Genomic DNA, 21,044 nt, shown 5'->3' with positions numbered 1-21,044 from the left:
AATCTCTAAAAAGAGACACCTCTGGCAACACTAGTTCAAAGTGGCCTTCAAACTAGCCGTCAGAACTGCCGTAGCCGAGACGCCCCCTGGGTAAACGCTACGGACTTCTGCAGTCGCGCCTCGCGATCTGTCACGAATTATGGAATGTATTCGCAGATACCAATTGTAATACGACAACGGCTATACAGTTTGCTGGAAACGTACAGGATGTTCTGAAATTCCCATCACTACCTGCTACAACTTGTAGAGGGGACTGAATACATAATACTCATATTTTAAATTGTAACCTGTCTCCCGAGACGTACCGTATACTAGAACCACTTGAAAACATGTTGGTAACGCTGTCACTTTGACAAGTAATTTGTTACATTGAGGAGCCAAAGAAATATCGTTTATGGTCCCTGCGAGCACGCAGAAGTGCCTCAACACGCCGTGGCATGGACTCTACTGATGGCTGAAGTCGCGCTGCAGGGAACTGACACCATGAAACCTGCAGAGCTGCCCATAAATCCGTAACGGTAAGAGGGAGCTGAGATCTCTTCTGATCAACACGTTGCAAGGCATTCCAGATATGCTAGTTAATGCTATAAAATTTACTAGAAACGTACAATATGTTTGAGGAGTTTTGGTGGCCAGCGAAAGTGTTTAGGCTCGGAAGAGTGTTCCTGCAGCCACTCTGTAGCAACTGTGGTTGTGTGGGCCTCTCCATTGTCCTGCTGGAATTACCCACTTCCGTCGGAATCCACAATGGACACGAATGGATGCTGGTGATCAGACAGGATGTATCTAGACGTATCAGGGATCCCACATCACTCCGAATGCGCACGCTCTACAACGTCACAGAGCCTCCACGAGATTGAACAGTCCGCAGTTGACATGCGGGGTCCATGGAGTCATGATGTTGTCTTCATACCCATACACGTCCATACTGTATATACATTTTGAAATGAGACACGTCCAACCAGGGATTATGTTTCGAGTCATCAACAGTCCAATGTTCGTACCGATGGGCCCAAATGAGGCGTAAAGCTTTGTGCTGTGCAGCCAGCAAGGGTACACGAGTGGGCCTTCGGCTCTGAAAGCACATGTAGATGATGTTTCCATGAATGGTTCGCATGCTGATACTTGTTGATGGTCAAGCATTGAAATTTTCAGTTATTTTCGGAAGGGTTGCACTATCGCCACTCTGAACGATTCTCTTCAGATTTTTTTCTGGCCACAGAGATGTTGGAGATTTATTGTTTTACTGGATTGCTGATATTCAGGGTGCCCTCGTGAAATGGTCGTACAGGGAAATCCCCACTTCATCGCTACCTCGTAGATGCTGTGTCCCATCGGTCTTGCGCCAAGTATAAAACCACGTTCAAAGTCACTTAAATCTTGATAACCTGCCATTGTAGCAGCAGTAACCGATCTAACAACTACGGTAGACACATGTCTTACATAGGCGTTGCCGGCGGCAGCACCATATTAAGCCTGTTTACATATCTCTGTATTTGAATACGCATTATTATAATAGTTTCTTTGGCATTTCAGTGTAGATGTGGCCGAGTACATCTATTGTTCTACAGTTTCACTCTTTAATAACCAAAGAATCAAAAAAATCGGTCTTCAGAGACACTGGTTTTACAGGAGGGCGTTTTCCAATTTGAAATTAGAATGATATTATTTCCTTCAGCTGCTGACGGGTGTTGATAGATATCAACGAAGACAGGTGAAAATGTGTGCCCCGACCGGAACTTGAACCAGGTATCTCCTGCTTACATGGCATTCGCTCTATCCATCTGAGCCACCGACGGCACAGAGGATAGTGAGACTACAGGGACTGTCTCGCGCACGCCTCCCGCGAGACCCACATTCTCACCTTTGTATGTCCACACACTACATTCGTAGCGTCCTTTCGCACATGTCCGGAAGAACAGACAATATCCATATAAATATATTTTCCAATTCGCGTGCGCTGCGTCTCCACGGGGCACCACAGACGCACCTGCTGACGGTGAAGGCACCCTTACTCGAAGACGTTGCGCAATGCTAACGAAAAGCGTGTGGGGAGGAGTCAGACGTTGTGGACAACGATCTTGATAAAGGCGACCAGCAGCTCTTCCAGTACTGTGCGCTTTGGCCACACAGAATACTCGTGTCGGTGTATTCGGCAAAAGTGTGCTCAGAAATGTTGCTCTAACACTCACAGACACATGAACGAGACTCGATCCAGGTCAGAGAGGAGACAGCCGTCAAATGACAGCATAGGATCAGACGTAAGTAACCCCCCCCCCCTCTAGTGATTATAACCCTGTTGCATACCACATTAGCGAAGGTGTATTTATACGGCTGTAGCACGGATATACCTTTCCATACATGGGCTCCTCTTCAAAATATCGTCACTCAGTTCCCTAGAAGTTTTTAACGGGAATTTTGCAACATCCTGTATCTCTCCACTAACTATACAGTTCTTTCCAGAATTAGATCCCTCTGCAGTGGAGTGTGCGCCGATATGAAACTTCCCGGCAGATTAAAACTGTGTGCGGGACCGAGACTCGAATTCGGGACCTTTGCCTTTCGTGGGCGAGTGCTCTACCATCTGAGCTACCCAAACACGACTCACGCCCCGTCTAAACAGCTTTACTTCTGCAGTACCCCGTCTCCTACCTACAGCTGTTGTACGACATTCGAAATATACGGATGTATTTCAGAATTTCGGCGTAATGCAACTTCGCAGAAACATGGCTGAATTTTCCTGTATATTGTTATAATTAAAACCAAGCACCGTCTCAGTACCTAATACTTTTTGATATGGAGACAATTTTCATCATTTCAAGCACTATTAAAGTTGGTAGGTGTAGGGAAAAAAATACCAGTACCATACTGAAAATATCGGTGAGAAGCGATAGAATTCCTACAAACAACTTGGAGAAAATCATTTTGGGTTCTAGGCCATGTCATTATAAAACAGTGAAACAACTAAAATAACTACATTCCGACCATCGTTTAAACGATCCTCTTCAGAGCGAATAAATGCCACGAAATTTCAAATCAGCAGCAGCGAAATGAAAGGTCGATTTGGAAACAGTTTCTATTTCTTCTTTCTTATCTTCGATTAATTTCCCAAATATCTCGTTGGTTTCGTATGTTGCTTTCTTTATACAAGGTGTTTCACATTTCTAGAGCTTGCAATTTTACCTAGTAACTCATGCATGCAAACGTCATCTAACGAGGCTACAGAGCATCAAAATACAGGCGCCAGCTCCGGCAAATGTATGTAAGTAGAGTGTGATGCCGTGATCATGTATCAATTTGATCATGTATCATGTTCCGGAAGTTACAAGGGAATATCGTTATCATACCTCTGACGGCGGAATACAAGTACTGGTACTGTTGTTGCTAACTTTCAAAGGTGGTAGTATGGATCAAAGTAAGAAAAAATGTCCGGTAAACATGGGCTACAAAATGCATACCTGAGGAGCTATGAGCACTTGTTCAGCAGTGGAGATATGTTTTATGCTAGTGAACAAGTCCTCACAGCTCTTAAGGTATGCATTTTACAGCCCATGTGTACTGGACATTCGGTCCATACTACCACCTCTGAAAGTTTCCTGCCCTACATCTCAGCTACAACACTACCGGTAGATCCTGTCACACGTAACAGGAATGTCTTCTCTTCCAATTTTCCGTTATAGGGACATAACCTCAAATTTATAGATTTATCCATCTCCATCATCATAGAAAATTGGTAACATCTTCATTGAATCTTTCTGTGTACACATATTTTACAGACTCCAGCGCCTGTAACTTCGATACCCTGTAGCGTCGCTGGATGACGTTTCCAGACATCGATTCCTATGTAAAACTTCATCTGGTAGGTCCCCTCTACAGACGCGATAAGTGTGTAGCACGACGTGTGAAACATTCTGTATGCAAAGTGAATAACATGGGTGAATGGGCTAGAACCGAAGCCCCCCCCCTCCCATTATCTCTCTCTCTCTCTCTCTCTCTCTCTCTCTCTCTCTCTCTCTCTCTCTCTCTCTCTCTCTCTCTCTCTCTCTCTCTCTCTCTCTCTCTCTCTCTCTCATTCTCTCACTTTCATTCTCTCACTCTCTCTTCTCAACTATTAACTGCCAGCTTTCCTCTATGTCTTTTAAGTCTTAAAACTGCTGTCTGATTTCTGGCAGAGCTCTAGATAACATGCCGCTCACTGTATTTTATCGCTGGTTGCATCATCTTAAATTCAAACTGTATATTTTGCTCAAAATTGTCAGAAGTTATTTTGTAACATCTATAGATGTTATAAATATGGGTTGAATTTCTTCAACCGATCTCTAGCGTCTAGTGTGTTCTCTCAAAATCGATTTTCCTCTAGCTCGTCTCCTCTAATTCCTGTGTAAATATTTTGGATCAGTATTTTCAGCCAGGACGTATGAAAGTGATGGTTCGATAGTATCCGCAATTATCACTATTTGCCTTATTTGGTGTTGGTGTTATTTTTTTCGTTTAGTCTGAAAATTTAGCAGTCACGTCAGTTAGCATAGATGTTGAGGAGTGAAGCAGCAAACGTCGATAGAATGAGTCCTCGCCGGTGCTGATAGAGCCTTCTGGTGGCGAAGCCCTGCACTACAGACAACTGAGTGTGTGAGGAACTAGTAGCGACATCTAGCAGCGAAGTGATGAACAGCAAAATGGCCGCGAAAATTGAGTGACTTAAATGTCTAGTTGCTGTTTATTTCTTCCTTTACACTATTATTACAAAACAGATTACGGCATCACTGCTCGGTTAGTCTGTTACCGTATTTTTGTGTATTTCACACATTACAAAATAATTCTGTTCTGGTAACATATAATGCAAACTACATCTCGAGCGACATTAACGTACGCAGCATGTTACATTCATCATTCCCTCTTCGTAATTTAGTATTACTAATAGTTTTGTCCACACTTTTAAGCATTAAAAATGGATATGTGGCTCGAAACAGGACTACTGTTACATTAAATGTTAACAACACAATCGCACGGTATAGTGAGTTAAAGAATATTGAACAGCAACGAGAACTGTAAGTAAGTTTATGCAATGCAACGTTAGTGATATAATAGTACAACAGTAATAGGCGTTTGTCAGCCCTTTTTTCTATTTTACAGTTTCACTCATTACTGACGGCAAATGCCTTGCAGAGAACGTAATATTCTGCATCTTCGGTACGGCCTTTAAAATCTCTTTCATTGAACTGCACTTAACCTGGAGAGGTAGTAATACAATTTTTTCTCTGATCTACAAGATACTTTTACAAAAAGTAGAGGCAGAGAGGTAGTCATGTAACTATTAATCGAAATATTATATGAACTATATGGGCGTGTTAGTAAAATCACCAAGAAATTCCTCTTTTTAATTTTAAGTGTTATCTGTTTGATTCAGCATTCAGCTCACAAAAACCACGAGAAATATCGTTTTTATAAAAAAAAACAGTTTATGTCATTAGTGACCTGTGTAATATCAAACATCTCATTTTGACACTAGAATTATTTGAGAAAAAAGGCCTGTTTTAGTTTTTGAAAATGCAATAAGTGAAAACAATGTATTTTTAAAAGGTATTGTCAATTGTTACGAAACGATTTATTATACAGAATTTATTAATCGCATAGTAAATCATGATACTAAAAAGAACACCTTGTTGGCTTGTGATACAATATTTTGCATTTTTTTATGACTTTGAAATAATTACTGCTTTTTCAACACTGAGAATGAGTAAAATACATTATGTAATATATGAATCAGTATGATAAACTTTTTTTCGAATATTCATTGTTAACTACAAGAAAATGGCAGATGTTTGGGTACCTCAGAAGTATTCAGCACACGAAGGATAACAAAAATCATTTTTTTGGTAAGGTTTTTGTTTCATAGTTTCCTACAAATATTACTGATACCACAGTGAAATATATTAAGTACCTTAAAACATATGTAGATGTGGTCTGGTGAAGAAAGTGTGTGAATTAAAATTTAAAATGCTTGCACCAGCATAATCAGGTTTAGTTTGTAGTGTGGGAGTGAGCTCCACGTGGGACCCGAAGCACGGACCCCACGGGGGTACCCGGCATGCGCCACATGCCAAGGCAGAGGTGGAGGCTAGTGTTCGGAAGTCTGAAAATTCCAGCGCCGGCCGGGGATTGAACCCCGGCCCGGCTGGGGCGAATAGCCCCAGCCGAGGCGCTGGAACGTTCCGGACCCCCTTACCACTAGACCACCGGGGACCCCGGCTGTTTCTTGCTCCATAGTCCAACTAGTGGTCGTAGAGCACTTCCTGTTGTCCTCCGTGTTTACACCGTGGCAGCAGTGGCGTGGTGTAACAGGAAGTGTTTACTTGCGTCCGCTGGATGTCCACTTAGTGTACGACTTATTTACCCGGCTGACGTTCGTGTCGCTATAATCTCCTTAGTTCCGTTACAATTACATGCAGGGACTGAAAATCTGCCTATGCAGTTGCACGCAGTCGCATCTCACTATTTGAACCTCTGTAATTCGATCGTGTTGTCAAGACCCATGTCAGAACTGTTTATCGAAGAAAGCTCATGTGTTTGGTACATTTCATAAACGGAAGCGACTGGGATAACAGACAGCCCATAAACATTTTGTAATGAAGTGTCAGCCGGTACGTAATACTCGATATCCGGAGTTGTTTTATCGGTTATTAAGATAATCGTTTCACCCCTACACACTTAAAAAAATTCCCGTGTTTTCTCAATAAAGCATAAGCACAGTACATAAATCCCTCACGAAAATGACATCGGAGAAGTACAAGTGTTCGAGTTCCACAGAAAACAAGTGGGTCAATGAAGGTGTGGAAAGGAGAGCAGAACTAAAATAAGATGTAACGTTTCGGGATTCCCTTATAGTCGCGTAGACACTCCAGAAGCAGGAAGATCCGTTTGATGACGTCTCTTGAGGAGCGAGGAAAAAATTCACTCTCAAATAACTACTGTACAAGATGCCTCGCCGCCTCTTGAAGGGTGTCATGGGATTCTGCAGCCATGGACTCGGCGACCCGTGAGCCAACGCGGTGTTTCTGACCACATACATTTTAGCTGCGGGTTCTCCGACGTGTAAAGGAAGCCGCGACAATGGGGAGGCTCTGCGTGCCGTTTTGTAATAAGAACGCCTCTCCACATTTTATCGTAGGAATGATATAAATTTTAAACTTCTTAGATCCACCGAGTCATTATGTATTCTTAAAATATCTTTTAACTCTTTTTCAACACATATGTATCTTTTACCTCTTTCACTGAAGAAGCTGACCAACAGATTTTTTTTCAATTTCAGGTATTGGTTTTATTGCATTCTCCTTTAGCGTATTGATCAGAAATTGTAGGTTAAGATACCTTTGCCTTATTGAGTATCGTTTGCTATGCCAAACTTCGACAGCATTCATTGTCCTGTGCATCGAATTGATGACGGTAGATAGCTGACCGAAATCACTTTGAAATAAATTCTCTGAACGCAGATAACTTTGATACAGTAGTGTTAGGTATCGAGGTATTATCTAACGCAACTGAAGCCAACCTAAGAGTGAATTTATTTCGAAATAATTTCGGTCGACTGTCTGTCTTCACCAATTCCACATTTCAGGTTGTGTACTAGCATTTTCCATCTATTGACTGATTAAATAGTCTACGCCACTGGGCACTTGCTACGCTGTTACTCTCCATGCTTCATCAAGGCAGTCCGGTGGAAGATGGACTCTACAGCACACGTGCGGCAAGACAAACGAACCACTTCTTCATCCCTGTATTGCTCCACTAATCGCAGTTCTTGTATGTCTTCCACAGGCATTGCTTGAAATGAAAATTACAACTGGAAAATAAATGTCTCGGATAACACTGTTTTCATAGCTTAATTTGCAGCCATTTCGAAGTAAAGCAATGCAGTTTTAAATGACAACCAAGTTATGACATTTCTCGGTTGAGAAAAAATATTTCACAATTATTTTGACTTTCCGCTGGTAAAAAAGCTAGTCTTCCGTGCTTCAGGTATCAACAAGTTGTTTCGAACACCTCTGAAATGTCCGTCCATAAGAAGAGCTTTATTTTCAAACATTTTCTCCCATTCTTCGTAACTGATCACCAGGATTCATTTGTCAGGAACAGGGTTATTATCAGTCTCCTTAAAAACTTCAGTCACTTTCAAAATATCTTCGTGCTGCCGAATCCCTGAACTACTGCCGTCTTTCTCACAATTCGTTATACTTGCTACGTAATCTAAACCTTTATCTCGCAAATCTTGAAATTGCTCTTTAAACCCTCCGAAAAAAGGCACTGTCTACTCACCGCAGACTGTTTCCCAGCAGTTATGCTTTCGTTTCTTAATATCCACATCTGTTTCGTCAGGTTGGGCGAGAAACTTACTGTTGAGCCGTGATTCTACCATTTACAATTTTTAAACTGCCGCTGCTCCTATTCCGTTCGGAGTTCCTGTACAAGCAATTCGTATAATTACCACATTTCCGGTGCTGCTGGCACCGCTTACCATCCTTTCCCCTTTCTGTTTCCTTTTCCTTTCCTTTCCTTTTTCTAACCACAGGCTCCAGTCACATTAACGTGATCACCGCCTGTGTCCGACGCTAATGAGTAGGGTATGCGTAACGCGGAAACTCAGCCACTTATGTGACATCCAAAAGGACGTGATCATTGCCTTTCGGGCCACAGGTGGATGCATTTTCGAAACGGCAGAGTTCGTAAAATGTTGGCGTGTTGCCATATTTAAAGCACTCCGCGCATGGCGCTGTCGAGAGCCGACGCTGAGGCCGTTGTGGTGCCCCACGGTCCACAGAGGACAGGAGTTAAAGGAGACCGCAGGTGAATAACGTGCAACTGCTGAGCAACTGACCATGCACGTGAACCGAAGAGCCTACCGACAGTGTCTCCTCTAAGACCACTCAGCGAAAAATGCTATGTGTGGGTCTCCACAGTAGACTCCTGGTCCACACACCTATGCTGACTGCTGTTCGTCCGCGACGAAGGCTGGAATTTCCACGCCAGTTCTGCGACTGGGCGTCCACTGAACGGTGACCTGCGGGCTTTCCAAGTGACAGACAGACGTTGGCGTGTAGGGCGCGATTCACCTGAAAGTGAACACCCTGCAACAGTCGGCGGCAGGGTTAGGACAGGAGGAAGGATCGTTACGATCTCACAAACGTTATCGTGACACTCCCGTCGTTCTGGAAGGCACAGTGGATGAGCAGAAATATCGGTCGGAACCGTTGCCACACCTACATCGAGTCTTTTTTCCCTCGGAATCTACCAGCAGAACAACTAAATCTGTGACACAGCTTGCAGTGTGAAAAGCACCAGGATGAGTTTGCTGTACTCCGCCGACCACCAGGCTTCCCGGAATCGAGAATATGTGGGACCACCTCGATGAAGCTCTTCGTATCCTGGGTCCTCAACCGAAAAACGTAGCGCAGCTAAGGCACCGGCGTCGGCATGGCTCAGTACCTCACTGACTCCTACGCGTTTCTCAGTTGTCCGCGCTTCCCGTTAATCTTATCCCCCTACAGTGACTCAATAACGACACTCTCCCGTACACGACAGCATCATCAACAGCCGCAGACTGCTGTTCACTCTGCCTGTCACCTCATTTATGTCTATACAGTATAACAGCTGTCTGTTACACTTCCTGGGACACTCCTGACGATGCCCTTGTGTCTGATCAACGCTCGCTGTCGAGAACGTACTGGTATCTGTTGTAGACTTTAAGCCGCTCTCGTATCTGGGAACCGACTCCGTATGCTCATACGAGGCCCTTGGTTAACAGTGTGCATTGGAGCACCGTGCCAAAGGCTTTTCTCAAATATAGGAGAGTTCAATGTGCTTGGGACCCTTCATCCTTGGTTCGCAGTATATAATGTGCGAAAAGGGCAAGCTGCGTTTCACACGAGCTTTCTAAAACCGTGCTGATTTCTGGACGTAAGCTTTTCGGTGTCTAGGAAATTTATTATAATCATATTCAGAATACGTTCTAGGATTCTGCAGAAAATCGATGTCTGTAATTTTGCACATCCTTTCTTTTACTCTTCTTGTACACGAGTGTCACCAGCGATTTTTTAAACTGCCTTAGGTTGGACCCATTACAGGTGTAATATTCAGAAGGCAAATGTATATTGATCTCGTTATATACGGCTGCAACTTGCGCTTTTGCCAGTCCTTTGCGAAATACTGCTGGGCAAGAGAAAGGCGATAAATGCGAATGAAGTAAGTAAAACTGAAATTGTTTTAACTTCTTCGCTGTCGCCGAATCCTTTCCAAGCGATGCGTCCTTGAGCGGGTCAAACAGGTAGCAATAAATGCTCTACAAGTGAGGTTGACTTTTGAAGTTTTTCTTACCAGTCAAGTACAATGCAGACAGCTTCCATTCTGAATAATATCAGCAATATGAAAATGAAAATTCACGAAAGTCAAATCTGGACTGTAGCGATAATGACGCAGAGTCTCCCAACCCATTACTGTTTCTTTTCCCTTCCAGTGGTTTCTTGGATCAGCTGCGCTATGTTTGGGCGAGCGTTGTTGTGTAATAGTATCACGTCTTTTCTTTGACATTGGCGACCCTTTCCTCTCGTTTTCGGCTTTACTTTTCTCATCAATATGTGTGAGTGGTCAGCGCTGCATCCTGTACGCTGATCTTCCAAATAATCACCAAAATACAACTACTTTGGCATCCAAATGATGGTCAGCATCACTTTCCTCGCTGATGCTCGAGTTTGAATTCCTTTCGGACAGGTGAACTAGTGTGCTTCCATTTCACTCTTTGTCTTTTCGAGTCGGGTTCCCCATTTTGAACGAAAGTTTAATCACACGTTAAAATCTCGTTCGAAAAAGGTTCACCTTCACGTTCATAGCACTCTTTGTTTCCTTGTGTTGTGTGAATTCTCTCGGGACCCACGTTGGACTTGTTTCGCTGTACTTGAGCATGTCAATGACGACGTTATGGACTGTGCCACTACCTGTTGCAGCTATTTTGCTATTCAGTTCTACTGCAACACGTCGGCCATCAGGAGTAATGTCAGAGCCGGCTTTAAGCGAAGGAGGAGACAGTTCAATTGGCCGGCCACGGTGTTTTTTATTAGTCACTGAAGTTAGATTGTTTTTGAACTGTCCTACGTATTTATCAAAAATTTCCGTCGTTCGCACAGCTTCGACCATACTGAAAAAACGTTAGAGAAAATATTTCGGCCGTTTTCCGTCTTCTGAAAGGGAAAACGCATCGTTGAACGTTGTTCAGTTAATGTGGAAACTTCAACCGGACACGCCATTCTCAATTGCAACATTAAGGTTATAAATAAAACAATTATTTTTTGTCAGCCGCTCTTAGCTCATCACAGTCATGCCATCCTAAAGTCATGAAACTACAAAAATTCTTCCTACGGACTATTCGACTTCATTAATTTGCTTTGCAGGGGAAACTCACGAAGGAGTATGCGCTTAGTATTTAGTCGGTCATTTCTAGTTGATGAGAAAGTTAAAACAAACAAGTAGCAAACCATTGCTCATTTATTTAGGAACAACATTTATCAGATACAGCTGAGTAACGTTTAACCCAAACCTTAAATGTCATATATATGACACTGCTCGTAGCTGCATCATCTGGCAAGAGTACGCACTAACACCAATAACAAGAAAATGCACCATGACCTTCGTAAACTGTGCATTCTTCATGCCACTGTTGGGAGCAGACATCACACTCAATACAGTCTTCCGTGACAGACTCGTTTTAGTCTTCACCACACCTTGGGCAGTTCAAAACATGAAGTTGGAATAATAGACAATTGTGAAGGTGATTCGATAAACCCTATGCCTGGCACTTAGATATGATTTGCACAATATCCATGTGGGTGTAGATCCCTCCTTGGATTGTGCCCTGGTTGTTGCTGAAGATGATGGAGCAGTTTAATCCAGATTAACCACAGAGATTCTACGTTGTTCGTTACTGATATTTTGTCCCTCCTTGGTTTAGTATGTTTTCCTAACAATGCATTTTTGTACGTAGAATCAAACAGAATTCAGGATGTTTTTGCAGCTTGCTTTAGATGTTCGAAAACCTAAAATTGTGCAGTTCACAAAACGAAAAATCATAGTATCCTATGACTACAGCATCAATAACTCTCATTTTCAATCGGTCAGCTCACACAAATACCTCGGTGTAACACATTGTAAGGATACGGAATGGAAGCAGGACTGAATAAAACTCAAGACGCGTTCATACGATTTCTACACCTGGATAAGCGTTCGACAATGTAAAATGGTGCAAGATCGAAGTTGTGAAGAAAATAGCTCTAGGCAGAGACGGGTATATATTAGTACAAGACCCAAGAGGAAATAAGAGTGGAAGACCAAGAACGAAGTGCAAGGATTAAAAAGAGAGTAAGACTTTGATATAGTTATTCGCCTATACTGTTCAATGTTTGCATCAAAGAAGCAATGAAGAAAATAAGAGAGAGGTTCAAGATTCGCACTGAAATACGGGTTGAAAGGATACCAGTGACAATGTTTGCTGATAATATTATCGTTGTCAGTGAAAGTGAATTACTACAGGATCTGATGAATGAAATATACAATATAATGAGTGTAGAATTAGGGGTCAGAGTAAATCAAAGACAATAGTGATGAGATGAAGCATAAACGGGAAAAGCGAGAGTCTTAACATTGGTGATAACGAAGTAAGAAATGGAACCATCACATCGTGTCAGTCAAAGATAAAGGTGGTGGCGAACTGTAATTTATTGTTAGAATTAAAGAGAAATATAATCAGTGCACAAAGATGATCTTTTTTGAACTATTGGTGCGACCAATACTCTAATATTGCTCCATGGTGTGCGACCTGTCCCATATACGAGTAGCAGGGGATATTGAACTGTTCATAATAAAGACAGCACAGGTTTGTTTGGCTCACAGGAGAATGTAACAGAGATGCTGAAGAAATTGGGAGATGCCTGAAAATACACATAAGCTATCCCGAGAAAGCTTACTTGCCAAATTTCTAGAACATACCGTAAATTTTGAATATACGAGGTGTGTTAAAAAAAAATTGGGAACGTTCGTAATTTCGCGCCAATGGCGTGTTGGGGCGAAATGCAGTTGACATCCCTGCACGCGCGTGTGCTTAATGTGTAACTGCGGGAAGTTTCACTGTTGTATGTCTGTTAGCTTATTGTTCAGTGCTGTATTGACTAGAACGTTGTGTCGGACAGTTGGCGAACTTCGAGAGTGTATAGTTAGAGGAGCAATGCGCCTGCAATAAATTTTGCGTGAAACTCAAGAAAACCGCCGCTCGGGGTAGCTGCGCAGTCTAGGGGCCTTGCCACGGTTCGTGTGGCTCCCCTCTGTCGGATGTTAGAGTCCTCCCTCGGGCGTGGGTGTGTGTAAGTGGTGCAAGCCTAGGGACTGATGACATCAGCAGTTGGTCCCATACGAACATAAGAGCTAAACTCAAGAACACCTCTACAGAGACCCGCCAAATGATGCAGGAAGCCTACGGTGATGAGTGCTTAAGCCGCACTCGGTGTTACGGATGGTTCACACGGTTTAAGAACGGCCGGACGGAAGCTAAAGACGACGCTCGTCCTCCGACTTCTGCCAGCAACGCTTGTGTCAGGAACGTCAACGATCCTGTGCGTGCTGAACGAAGACTGACTGTCCGAGAGATTGCAGAAGAATGTAACATTGCAGTTGGATCGTGAAATCCTAATACAGCATCTTGCAATGTATCGTGTTGCCGCCAAGTTTGTGCCACGGCTCACGAGTCAAGAGCAGAAAGACCTCCACCTCCCAATCTGAGAAGAGCCTTAGGATCACCCAAATGAGAACGAGATGTTCCTTAAGAAAATTATAACTGGTGATGGGTCTGCAGTTATGACGTTGTCATGAAGGTTCAATCTTCACAATGTGTAGGGAAATGTTCTGAACGATCAACATATAAAATAGCTTGTCAGGTCAGCTTGGCCCTTGCAGACATTTATTTTCAAAGTTGAAAACCAAGTTGAGAGGACGAAGATTTGTAACGATAGACGCACGGTCCAGCGAAAGGCGAACCAAGTCTGCTCCCAGAAGTGGAAACGGTTTATCAGTCGTGGGGGTGATCATATACAAATATGTGAAGGTAAGCGTAGAAAATTTTTGTGGACAAAGTTCCGGAATTTTTTAAACAGACCTCTTAGACGAAAGGTAATGAATACAGGCAAGTGGTCTGCAAATGTTCGTACGCTTGAGTTCGCTTCCATTCGCTGCTATTGAAACTGGGCTTAATAATAATATTCCCTGTGTGAGATGTAATTGGAAAACTATGTAAACGCTGAGCTGTGCGCCGCTCACAGCCCACGCGAAATTATTCTCGGAGGGACACATCATTATCCCCTTCGTGCCTAAAGTTGCTTCGGCCAAACTCAAACTCAATTGCCAGGCCGATAGCTCGTTATCCTACTGCTCTGTAAGTAACACTTGGTCTGAAACCATCTGTACGGTTATGTAGGTTAAGACACTGCAGCCACTCAAAATGGTGGCTCCACGTTTGCGAGTAACTGACGAGAAAAGAAATTCTGAATTTTGTGTGACACTCCGTAGCATTAAGAAAGCTGAGTGACGTTAGTTGGTTGTGAGGTGTAATGGAAAGGATAATAGCTTCACATGTTGTGTTCGGATACCAAGATTTAAAAGCCTGAAGTCTTATATTTCAGAAGCAAGGAGCGTAACAATCAAGTGATTTATGAACAGTACGTGCACACATTTTTGCTCGGTTGATTTTAATTGAGGTTGCAACGTGCAGATCAAGCAAGTACCGTACTGTAGAGAGGTTGAGCAAGAGAAGCGTTTGGAACATGTGTTTATCCTTATTTTGGATAGTTAGCTTTCTTATCTGAGAAGTAATTGTGGCTAGCCCTTGACATGCATCACGAATTCCTTCGTCGTTCAGTCTAATATCGCCTTCCCCCCCCCCCCCCCCACACACAATACCCTCCACCTCTCATGATTTTGAAAATAAAAGTGTTCCTAGAAAAGTTGTTCACTGTACAGTTTATTTATGTGCCAAAGTTAGTGATAATGTGGGGGAGGGAAGGCCACAGACCTCAGGGAGGGGGGGGGGGGGGGGTAGGACAGGGGGTACTGGCAAATGTCTGATGACAGTCAGGAGCAACGGTCTAAGAAAGGCTGGGAACCACTGTTCAACTGCCTGTGAATGTATACTGAACATAAATGTGGAAAACTGACACAACCCACTTTTTGAATTTTTTTTAATTCGAGTTAACTAGTTTTGGAACCGTTTGAGGGACATCTGAAAATGTGGCCCACAGAATTCGCGTCTTTATTTCTTTAGATTGAATCTGGGTACTGGCTCTTTGACAATAAGACAGAGCACTCTTTAATGTATCGCCACGAGCGGCAGTTAAACGGCGACATGTATCGCGAAACCAAAACACCTACTTACCGTGGCAGCGTGGGCGCTATTGCAGTTAATATCCATCTAGCAACTTGCGTTTTAGTTGTCTGTTTGCCACTGGTCAATCTCTTTCCATTGTAAATATAAATACGAATTGTCACCATATATCACAAGCATAACGTTTACCACAGATGTACGTTACAAAGATCTTCACTTAAAAATACAGCATACTTTGCTCTGAAACAATTTTTTGGATTTTTGTGCTTATAACACGACGGCGTGCTGAGAAGATAATGACTCGGTCTGTTTTATTTGAAGTCAGTAACATTCTACATCTTTACTATGGATATCTGCAGCCCTCTGCTTCGTACCGCGTTACATAGCGGTGTGTGACGTGACTATGTTGGGGGTGAGAAAAAGCTCACAACACTAAAAGCACGAATTCGAAGACTTCGTCCGCATGTGGAGCACACTCTCCTTGAGCACGGCAGTGCCAAACTACACACGATCGCTGCGGCATCTGCAGCAAGCCGACGTCCTTGGTTCACTGCCGTCGATCATCCTACACACAGTCTCGATTTTCGTCTATGTGCAAAACTAAGAAAACCTTCGAGCACTTCAATTATTTCAAGCGGTGCAAGCAGAGGTAAGGTTGTGGCTCTGTTAACATAGTCAAACAATATACTGTGACGGTGTCAACAAAATAGTATCTAGTTGGGGAAATTGTGCTGGTTCCGAGGGTGAGTGTGTTGAAAACTAAATTTATTGACGTGAAGAATACCGATGCAGAATGTTCATGAAGTTTGTTTTATTTAAAAATCTTTGTGACTTTTCACTCAAAACTTGTCAACATTACTTTTCTGTACGTCCTCGTACAATGGATGTCTCAAAAAATACGTACATTGATCAAAATAAGTGTTAACATGAATGCTTTTAACAGCACTAGGTTCAAAAAATTTTAACTCTATGCCAATTGCAGATTAATTTTAATGGCAGCTAGCGCGATTATATGAGTGGACTATTAGATTTAATGGTGAGCATTTATGTAATTTTTAAACATTCTCTGCCTTGTCATTCTTCCTCTCTTAAGTGCCTCGTCTTCCAGTAACACTGTCGATCGATAGCATGATCTGTTGTCCGTCCATGGTTTTTCAGACCATTGATTCAGTGCTGAACCCAAACTGCTGGTCTGAGTTATTTAGCCTGGATAATCCTGTGCGTCGTGGGTCACGTATGCCATTAATCTTTCAAAGAAATGGTTCAAATGGCTCTGAGCACTATGGGACTTAACATCTGAGGTCATCAGTCCCTTAGAACTTAGGTTTAAGTAGTTCTAACTAACCTAAGGACATCTCTCACACACACACACACACACACACACACACACGCCCGAGTCTGTATTCGAACCTGCGACCGTAGCGGTCGCTCGGTTCGAGACTGAAGCGCCTAGAACAGCTTGTCCACAATGGCCGGCCATTAATGTTTCATTGAATTATTAATTTCAACAAGTTTTATTTATTGTTGCGAAATTGCGCTACCAAAACAATCGAGTTTTGCTATGTGGATGCTGTTGAGAATTTCTGCATTTTCGTACCGCTATATTTTTGACTATATCTGTCGATGGTGTTGTTGTTGTCTTCAGTCCTGAGACTGGTGTGATGCAGCTCTCCATGCTACTCTATCCTGTGCAAGCTGCTTCATCTCCCAGTACCTACTGCAACCTACATCCTTCTGAATCTGCTTAGTGTATTCATCTCTTGGTCTCCCTCTACGATTTTTACCCTGCACGCTGCCCTCCAATGCTAAATTTGTGATCCCTTGATGCCTCAAAACATGTCCTACCAACCGATCCCTTCTTCTAGTCAAGTTGTGCCACAAACTTCTCTTCTCTCCAATCCTATTCAATACCTCCTCATCAGTTACGTGATCTACCCATCTAATCTTCAGCATTCTTCTGTAGCATCACATTTCGAAAGCTTCTATTCTCTTCTTGTCCAAACTAGTTATCGTCCATGTTTCACTTTCATACATGGTTACACTCCAAACAAATACTCGGAGAAACGACTTCCTGATACATAAATCTATATTCGAAGTTAACAAATTTCTCTTCTTCAGAAACGCTTTCCTTGCCATTGCCAGTCTACATTTTATATCCTCTCTACTTCGACCATCATCAGTTATTTTACTTCCTAAATAGCAAAACTCCTTTACGACTTTAAGTGTCTCATTTCCTAATCTAATCCCCTCAGCATCACCCGATTTAATTTGACTACATTCCATTATCCTCGTTTTGCTTTTGTTGATGTTCATCTTATATCCTCTTTTCAAGACACTGTCCATTCCGTTCAACTGCTCTTCCAAGTCCTTTGCCGTCTCTGACAGAATTACTATTTCATCGGCGAACCTCAAAGTTTTTACTTCTTCTCCATGAATTTTAATACCTACTCCAAATTTTTCTTTTGTTTCCTTCACTGCTTGCTCAATATACAGATTGAATAACATCGGGAGAGGCTACAACCCTGTCTCACTCCTTTTCCAACCACTGCTTCCCTTTCATGCCCCTCGACTCTAATAATTGCCATCTGGTTTCTGTACAAATTGTAAATATCCTTTCGCTCCCTGTATTTTACCCCTCTGTCGATGGTATCCTTAATATTTTTCGATACGATCGCATTTCAAATGCCTAATAGAGTCCATGACTCAGCTCCATAGAGTAGGACACCGAACGTGTAACATCGAAGTAGTCGACTGCTCTGAAGGTTCTCAGCAGTCGCCGCGGACTAAATGACTGCAGGGGACTCGATGCATTGGCCATAAGTTTTCTAGTAATTCTGGAGATTTTCCTTTGGACTAAGTATGAAGTCGTTCCTTGTTGCTTAGATCGTGCAGGTTTCAGACCGATTGTGTTAGTATTGCTACACTACTAAATGTGTATCCACCACCATATCAGGGTATATAATGAAACGGCGGCCCTCTTTCGTCATGCCTTACAAGGAGATATCTCCAGCGGTAGGATCGACTTTTTGGAACCATCTATACGGTTATGTAGGTTAAGCACCCAAGTATCGCACACTGCAGCCATTCATCCTGGTGAGTCGACGTTAGCGAGGAAGTGACGAGAAAAGAAATTCGGAATTTTGTGTGAGACTCGATAGTATGAAGAAAGCCGAATGACATAAGTTGGTTATGACGATAATTGAAAGGATACTAGCTTCACATGCATGAGGTTGTGGGTTCGAATCTCACCAGAGAAATAAATCTATTTTAGGTCTTTATCGAAGTGACATTGATAATCATATTCCTTCAACTGATGTAAATATATATATTTATTTTTTTAGTTTCACTCCTGGGTCACGTGATTCAATAGTGATATGAACTTCTTCATTTGGTCTAGTTTTTCTTCTTAGCATCCCTTCTCCACTGGAAATATTTGTTTGTGAACTTTTAATTATCTTCATGTATCAATTCCGATTTAATGCCTCCTGTTTTTATTACCCTGTATTTTCGTCTACGTTATTGTGTACATTATATCGATTTCTCACTTTGCTTGAATTTTATTTTACTTAGAAAACATTCTCTCATTTATGTCCTCATCTACACTATAATTTCCATAGTGCACAAAGATTTTATGTTATGTTTTAAATATTTGTATATCGATTACCATGCAAAAAAAGGCACGTCTCCCAAAGAAAAACGTTTTTCACATTAATGCACAGTCAATATAAATAGATTATTTCGTCTTTTGTTTTTTAATTCGTTTATCGGAGTTTTGAAGTAATTCAATAGTCAAACAGATAGGTATAATAAATTACACATTCACAAAAATTCCGATTGGAAGAAAAATTAAACAAATGGAAAAGTTCATACGGTGACTAAAACGATGTGACAAAAGAATAGAACGAAATAAATTACATTTAAACCAATAAATAGAGTACAAATAAACATCAAAGTCATTTCTATAAAGATTTAAAAAAAAATTACTGCACCTGACGAGGCATGGTTAAGCTTCTATCGTAACCATTATGACACGTAACCAGACTGTGGAATACGACTTCCTTCACGCTATGTAGCATCACGCAAAATTTTGAAATCTTTTCCGTCAGTTACTTTCAAACCGAGGGTCACCTGGATGCAGGGATCTTAAGTTGCACTACGGCTTATTTGGATTCAAAAAGTCGATCCCACCGCTGGGGGCTCTCCTTGTTAGTTTTAAGAGTAACAAACGGCACATTTTGAAATAACAGTAATATCGCAGTCCAGTAGCGCCGGACCCTGCAAACTTGAAAGACAACTCCAGCAAAGGCAAAGAAAATGTTACTGTAGCAAGTAAATTACTGTAGGCAACTGAACAACAACGAAATAATAACAATAATTGGTTCGCAGGAGAGCTTCTGTAAAGTTTGCAAGGTAGGAGACGAGGCACTGGTAAAGCTGTGAGGACAGGGCGTGAGTCGTGCTGGGGTGGCTCAGTTGGTAGAGCACTTGCCAGCGAAAGGCAAGGGTCCCGAGTTCGAGTCTCGGTGCGGCACCCATTTTCAATCTGCCAGGAAGTTTCAATAATAATAATAATAGATCCAGTCATATTAATATGACCAACTCCTATTTTCGAGGTCAACGTGTAATAACCCATAGACTCCAGGAGATAGCATTAGTAGGTGATGAATGGGGGCGGGGGGAGGAGGCTGGAAACAGTGAAGTCGTTGTCATAATGCGTAAAAGGGGCGATTTATGTGACGTCCAACAGGGCATAATCGTTGGCTTTCTTCCCAAGGGTGGAAGCATTTCCGAAACGGCAAAATCTGTAATCTTTTCACATGCCACTGTATGTAAAGTAAACCGTGAATGGCAAAATCTCGGTATTCTAATCCGGCTCCAAGGCAAGTGTGTTGGACTACGGGCAGTAGGCGACACAGGTGAACGATAGCTGCAGATGTGTGTGCTGGCGAGAAGACGTGCAACTTTTGTGCAGCTGACAGCCCAGGCGAACCGAGGGCTGCCACCAATGTTTCCTCAACAACTTATGGGCTTCCGCAGTGGGCACCTGGTCCCTGCACCCACGCTGACTGCTCTTCATTGGCGTTGAAAGCTTGCATTTGCACGCCGGTACCACAACTGAAAGTCCACTGAGTGCTACAGGTGGCCTCTCCATATTCATCACATTTTGTGCTCCATCGGACAGATTGAAAGCAAACGCCCTGCAACCCTGAGGGAGTGTTATGGTGTGGGCAATGTTTTCGTGGCACTCCCTGGGTGATCTCGTTGTTCTGAAAGGCACAATGGATCAACCCTAGTACGCACCTATCCTTGGGGACCAAATCCACCCCTAGATGCACGTGTAACATAGCTCGCAGTGTATGTGCGTGGTTCTGAAAGCTCTAGGATGAATTTACCGTACTGCCCTCACCACCAAATTTTCCGCCTTTAAACCCAATCGAGAATCTGAAAGGTCACCTCGATCGAGTAGTTTGTGCCACGGATCCTCAATCGATAGAATTCTATCGCAGCATGACAAGTACTGGGGTAGGAATGGCTTCTTATGACTGTCGTTACATCATTGACTCTATTCCTGTACGTCTCGTGATGCAGAAGGTGTTTATTCGGTATTTTAACACGTGGTCAGATTACTGCGACT

Source organism: Schistocerca gregaria, unplaced genomic scaffold (genome assembly GCF_023897955.1).
Source record: "Schistocerca gregaria isolate iqSchGreg1 unplaced genomic scaffold, iqSchGreg1.2 ptg000317l, whole genome shotgun sequence".
In the NCBI taxonomy this organism is placed as follows: domain Eukaryota; kingdom Metazoa; phylum Arthropoda; class Insecta; order Orthoptera; family Acrididae; genus Schistocerca; species Schistocerca gregaria.
Note: the sequence above shows the minus strand (reverse complement) of the source record.